Raw genomic sequence first — 6,389 nt, 5'->3', positions numbered from 1 at the left:
GGTATAGAAATTTAATAATAAATAAAATAATAAATCATTGGCCGTTTTGGGATGGGGCAGGAGGGCTGACGTGACTGTATATGGTCATATCACCTGATGAATGATTAACAAATGTAAAGAATATATAAACGATCAATTCACTCCCACCCATTCGGAGACCATTCCTGGGCCATCAAGAAACCCCAGGGTTTTATGAAATCCTGATTGAGAAAGCCTGGGTTAGAAGCAGGGTGAGGACGTTGCACTCTTCCCCCCCCCCCCATCATGACCACAATGTTTGTGTGTGTGACTGGAAGAGCAGCGGTAGGTAAAGTAGTTGAGACTGGGAGGAACAGTAAAGCCACAATGGGGAAGCAGAGGATGAGGAAAGAAGGAGAAGAAGAAGAGTTGGTTCTTGGAAGGACAAACTGCTTTGGAAAAACTATATCCCACATTCAACTATATCCCACATTCAAGGAAATGAGAAACAGGCCTGTACTGCTTCTCTTCAAGTTCCTGTGAATTAATTCCTAGCCTCTTTTATGGAGCAGCTATAGGCCTATCTCAACAGGTAGTGAGATCCAGGATGTAATATCTCTGTGACACAAACTGGACTAATATCAGTGGAGTTTTGGGGAGGGGAGTACTTGGAAATAGGAGAAGGGTTGGAGGAGAAATTAGTGCTCAGCCAAGACTGTGAGTGATGAAACAAGGTAATTCCCATGTTTTTTTCAGGAGGTTTTGGGGGGCAGTGGGCTACATTTCCCATGGGGCTGTATAAGAACATGCATGCATGAAATGCTCCCTCTTTTTCTTCATGGCATTGCTTGCATATGTGGAAACTAACTTGCTAAACAGGTACAGGCTGTTTACAAACTACTGAACTGCCCAACAAAAAATTGCCCCAAAAAATCTTTCCTGGCAAGCAGAACATAAACTAAACGGGTTGGTGCTCAAACATCTCAGGTCCCAATCCAAATTCCCCTATGGCTGCTACTAATGTTTTCAGTCAAACAGGAGATAAATCTCCCACCCTTGTGTGTAGCTCGGCCCCAAATCAAAAGTACTGTCTTCTGATATTTTTCTGCGCCCCTTTCCTCTCCACGTCCTCTTTGATCCTGCTTAACATTCACACGACCCCGACTTTTCTGTGTTCAAAAGGGCTTGCAAATCTCCCAAAGGTGTTCCTGTCAATTTCACCCCCCTCGTTTTCTGTGCCAAGAAGATCCCTGCTTGGTACATTGTGGTACAACAGCGCTTTTTGCCCTGCACTTCAATGTTGATGCTGGATCAATCAGTTGTAATTCTTGCACTGATAATTAATTTATCGCTTGCCAGCAAAAGCTCCCATATTCTTTGCCTGCATATTGGCAGTTACTGTAATAACCTTCATTCTCTCCCAGAAGGCTTTTGCCCAGAAATATTGAATCTGCAAAAATGGTTCCAAGCAGCAGCATACGGCCAGTTCTTCTATATTTCCCTCCCAGGTTCTGTGAAGTTTAGAAATAAACAATGGCAGGAGTTTCTCAAGAGAACGTGGATTCATTAGAAAAGAAGAGTTGGTTCTTATATGCCGCTTTTCTCTACCCGAAGGAGGCTCAAAGCGGCTTACAGTCACCTTCCCTTTTCTCTCCCCACAACAGACACCCTGTGAGGTCGGTGAGGCTGAGAGAGCCCTGATATCACTGCTCGGTCAGAACAGTTTTATCAGCACCATGGTGAGACCAAGGTCCCTCAGCTGGCTTCATGGTGGGGGAGTGCAGAATTGAACCTGGCGTGCCAAATTAGAAGTCCGCACTCCTAACCACTACACCGAACAGGTGTAGGATGAGCATCAGCAGCCTAGGAAACTCTTCTTCCATCTAATTTGAAACATGGCTGACATGGGCCTATCCTAAAGCTCCCTGTCGGAGCTCTTTGAGTTCCACAGGGCCTGCAAAATGAAGCTGAGGCCGGGTGGTGGCCCGGGGGCTAAGATCGGGCCCCTTCTCCCTAGGGACAGAGGCCAGTACTAGACTGGCCTGGACTCCCAGATTGATCTATCCTATGCCGTTGGCTGCGGAGGAAAGGACGCGCAGTAATGGGTTTAAACTACAAGTACAACGCTATAGGCTAGATATCAGGACAAAAATTTTCACAGAGAGTAGTTCAGCAGTGGAATAGGCTGCCTAAGGAGGTGGTGAGTTCCCCCTCACTGGCAGTCTTCAAGCAAAGGTTGGATACACACTTTTCTTGGATGCTTTAGGATGGTTAGGGATGATCCTGCGTTGAGCAGGGGGTTGGACTAGATGGCCTGTGTGACCCCTTCCAACCCTATGAATCTATGATTCTATGATTCTGTGCCCAATTATCCATCTGCCAGTCTTCCAACCAGTAGCCTGTGTGGGTACAGTTATATCTTTGTAAATGTGTTTTATGGGGGTTTTAATGGGGAATTTTAAATAGTTTTAATGTATTGATTTGTATTTGAAATGTCGTAAACCGCCGCGAGCTGGTTCCCCCGAGAGCAGAGGTCATACAAATAAAATCAATCAAATCAATCAGTCAATCAAGTCCTGTCAATGAGATCTGCCCAGATCCCACAATTGCAAAATTTTGATCTAGGGCATGAATGATTGCAAGCATTGATGAAATCAGGGCCATTTCGCACGGGGATCTTTGTTGCAAATTGTTTGCGGAATGAAAAATCGCCATTTAAAATAGTGGAATTCGTCGTTTTGCACACCTGGCTTTGTAGTGGAATCAGTTGCGTTTTTTAGCGTTTCCCACAGGCTTCCGGTCTCGGCAGAAATCGCTAGAAAGGAAGCGCTATTGCCAAGCTCGTCCCGCCCCTGGCCGTCAAGCAGCCAATGGGCAGCCGTTAGCATGCTCCCAAACAGCCGCTTTCCCTTTAAGAAAGGTTTTTTAAAAAAAAAACAGACCCATAGCAACGAATCTGTGTAGATTCGTTGCTACGGAGAGACCCATCCAGCTGCCTAATGTGAGCTGTCGTTTGATTGTATGATCGTTTGCACGCTGCCTCGAGTGATAAAAAAAAATTCCCCCCCCCCTTCTCACGGGCTCGATTTTCGGCTGAATTTATGTGTAAAAAATAAAGGGACTTTATTTCAGCAAACGGGCTTTTAAGTGGTTTGTGCTTAGTGACTAAAGGTGAAGGACTGAAGCCAGGGAAGCCTCTAAACAGAAAGAGGCTCGCCGGTGCGTTTATCCCCGCTCGCTCCGAGAAAAAAAAATGGCGATCGCTTCGCCGGAAGTTTGGAGGAGAGAACCAGGGGGAGGGACTTTGAAGAACCAGCAACAATGGTAACGCACAGGTCTTTAGCGCTAGTGTTGCAGATTGGTTGCAGGAGTGTATCGCTATCCGGAGGGTGAATCCACTTTTCTGGATTCCCCTGAAAGCGCTAAAACGAAGCGCTTATTGCTGATCGGTTTCAGGAGTGTTGCAGATTGTCTACGACGTCGTGGGTAATGCCAAATTAGTAGCGTTTTCAATTAGCAACCATTGTGCTATTTTTAAGCCGTGGGAAATGGCCCTCAGAATCACAGAATCACACGGGGCTCATGGGAACTGTAGTCCATGGACATCTGGAGGACCACAGGTTGACTACCCCTGGTTTACAGGTTTGCTGGAACCCATCCAACCAGACATCCACTGGATACCCCCCTCTCCCCACGCACACAATGTGGAGGCCTCGTTTGGGAAAGGAGACGTAAGACTTCCATTGTGACCTGCTGTTTTCTTAGCCTGAAATGTTTGCAGGGAGCATTTTTGGACTGGTAAAAGAGTTGTCAGTGCCTGGCTGGAGGAGGAACTTGGAAGACACCTGTCCTCTTTCCTCCCGTCATGCAGGATCCTGTAAATGTCAACAGGGTTGTTGTCTTTGGCTGATGAGCTTCCAGGGTGAATAAGCTCTCTGCGAAGGAACCTCAGCAGCAAAAGCACGAGGTTAAAATTAGTTTGGGGCACTTGGTGTGATTTGCCGCAAGCTATGCTTGCTTTTATGGGTTTTCTTATTGAGCATTTAAAAAGGGAAGGAGGGAGGGGGCACCCTTAAGGATTTGGTGAGTACTTGCAAAACAATTTTTAAAAATCCACTGAAATAAAGCCCAAAATACAGAGAGAGGTCCATGGCAATCAATGTGGAAAAGATTCTCAGCAAGTCGGTTGGAAAAATCCCTGCTATGGCGAAATACTTTAATAACGTTATTCTGTTTTAAAAACTGCTGGGCAAATGTTCAGTCTTTCAGAAATGCAGCACCCTCCTTGGCAGTCTTCAAGCAAGGGCAGGAAGGGCACTCGTCAGGAATGATTTTTCATTCATTCATTCATTCGTTCATTCATTCATCCAACCATCCATCCACTCACTCACTCACTCACTCACTCACTCACTCACTCACTCACTCACTCACTCACTCACTCACTCACTCACTCACTTCCTGCCGCTATCAAAGTTTGTCTTGGGATGGGTTACAATGATAAAAAATGAAACCCCACAAAGATTAAAAGTCCAAGGTTAAAGCCCAACCATAACTGGGAGCACAAAAGTGAGAAGAAAAAACAAGAGGAAAGCCCCCATCTTTTCCCTTTCCCTCCCACCCCCTTCCCAGTGCCTCAGGGGAAGTTCTGGGGTACCGATTGTTCCAATGCAGATCGTAACAGCTCTTAGATGTGGGGGGGGGGGAAGGCTAGAGACTCCTTCAGGGACAGAAAAGCAGGGTATAAGAATCTACTGTTCTCTTGTTACTGCGAATGGAGTTTATTTCTTTCAGGTGGAGCCTTACTCTTGGCTCCAGCCCTGGCGTCCATCAGTGAGCCCAGTTCTCAGTTTTGAAAGGTTATAACCTTTATAACTATGATTCAGTCTTCAAATTTCAATTGCCATTGGAACGAAGATGTCTGTCTCACTGGGGTGGATCTTTTCCTTTTGATGGAGAGGTTCGATCCTCTTATTTTATTTGCTAGAAGCCTAACCCAATTTATGGCAGGGTATGAGCTTTCATGAGTCACTGCTTACTTCTTCAGCTGCACCCCATCAGAGATTTTCCTAGTCTTTAAGGTGCTACTGGCTCTTTTCTACTGCTACAGACAGACTGGCATGGATACCCATCTTATCTGAGTGTTGTTTTATATATTCTGTTGTCTGCAAACTAGGACTCCAGTACCAACCACCAAAACAAAAACTTCAGGAATGACGATCAAACTTGAACATCCCTTTCTCTGAGGACTTCTGAAATGAGTTTGGTTCACATTTTGCTTGCCCTCTTCTTTCTCTTTCTCTTGAATATTCATTACACCCCTTTAGCAATGACCCATGCTTCTTCCAGAATTCCGCTCCTGTCTGTGCAGAGAATTATTTTTTTTGCTTTGCTTTCATGGTTTCTTGATTATCTCATGCTGTACATGTAAAAGGCCTCCCTCTGGTTGTTTACTCAGAGAACATGAAGTTAACCTTGACTTTCAGGTCAATGCTTCTCTTCTGAATGTACAGTCAGCAGAGACTATGGGAGAAAATCAATGTGAAGCATATTACCGGACATGATGCTGATACATTCGCATTTGGAAGTCATGCAGCAAATGGAAACAGAGGTTCTGCTGCACGGAGGGCACATCAAAGTGATCTCCTTTCCTCTTGCATGCTTGATTGGTTCTCTCTTTTCTTGTTGGCCCATGAGTGACAGTTCCCATTGGTTGCTTTTCATGTGTCCACCATGAACTCACTGGCAAGAAATGTAGCATGTTCTCTCTCCCCCATGAAGTAGCTGTGAATTTCCTGCATTCTGCTGGGGGTTGGACTAGATGACCCTGGAAGTACCTTCCTACTTTATGATTCTATGAATCTCTCTTTCTCGGTTTATTGTAGCTTGGACATTGTTGAAGGAGAGGAATGACCAGGGGCCAGGAAAACAGGTCCTGGAAGGATGAGATGAATGGACTGGTTTTATATTTAGCCTGGAGAGGAGGGACATGTTATGAGGTTGTCTGTTCTGGGTTGTGAAATTCCAGGAGATTTTGAAGGTGGGGCGTAGGGAGGATGGAGCTTGGAGAGCAGAATGACCTCAGTGAGATATATTAGTGCCATAAAAGTCAGCCTCCAAAGCCGCCATTTTCTTCAAGGAAAGTGATATTTGTAGCCTGGAGATCTGTTATAATTCTAGGAGATCTACAAGCAACCACAGTTTATGAATTTCAAATACCAGAAGGGTTGCCACAAGGGCTTGTTGTCTGCTGTTTCTGATTCAAGATTACCCTGATTAAAGGGAACTGGTAACAGTTATATGACGTCATGAAGAAGAGTTGGATTTATACCCTACTTTTCATTGCCCGAAGGAGTCTCAAAGTGGCTTACAATTGTCTTCCCTTCCTCTCTCCACAACGGACACCTTGTGAAGTAGGTGGGACTGAGAGAACT

This window comes from Paroedura picta, chromosome 8 (assembly GCF_049243985.1).
Source record: "Paroedura picta isolate Pp20150507F chromosome 8, Ppicta_v3.0, whole genome shotgun sequence".
Taxonomy (NCBI): Eukaryota; Metazoa; Chordata; class Lepidosauria; order Squamata; family Gekkonidae; genus Paroedura; species Paroedura picta.
Note: the sequence above shows the minus strand (reverse complement) of the source record.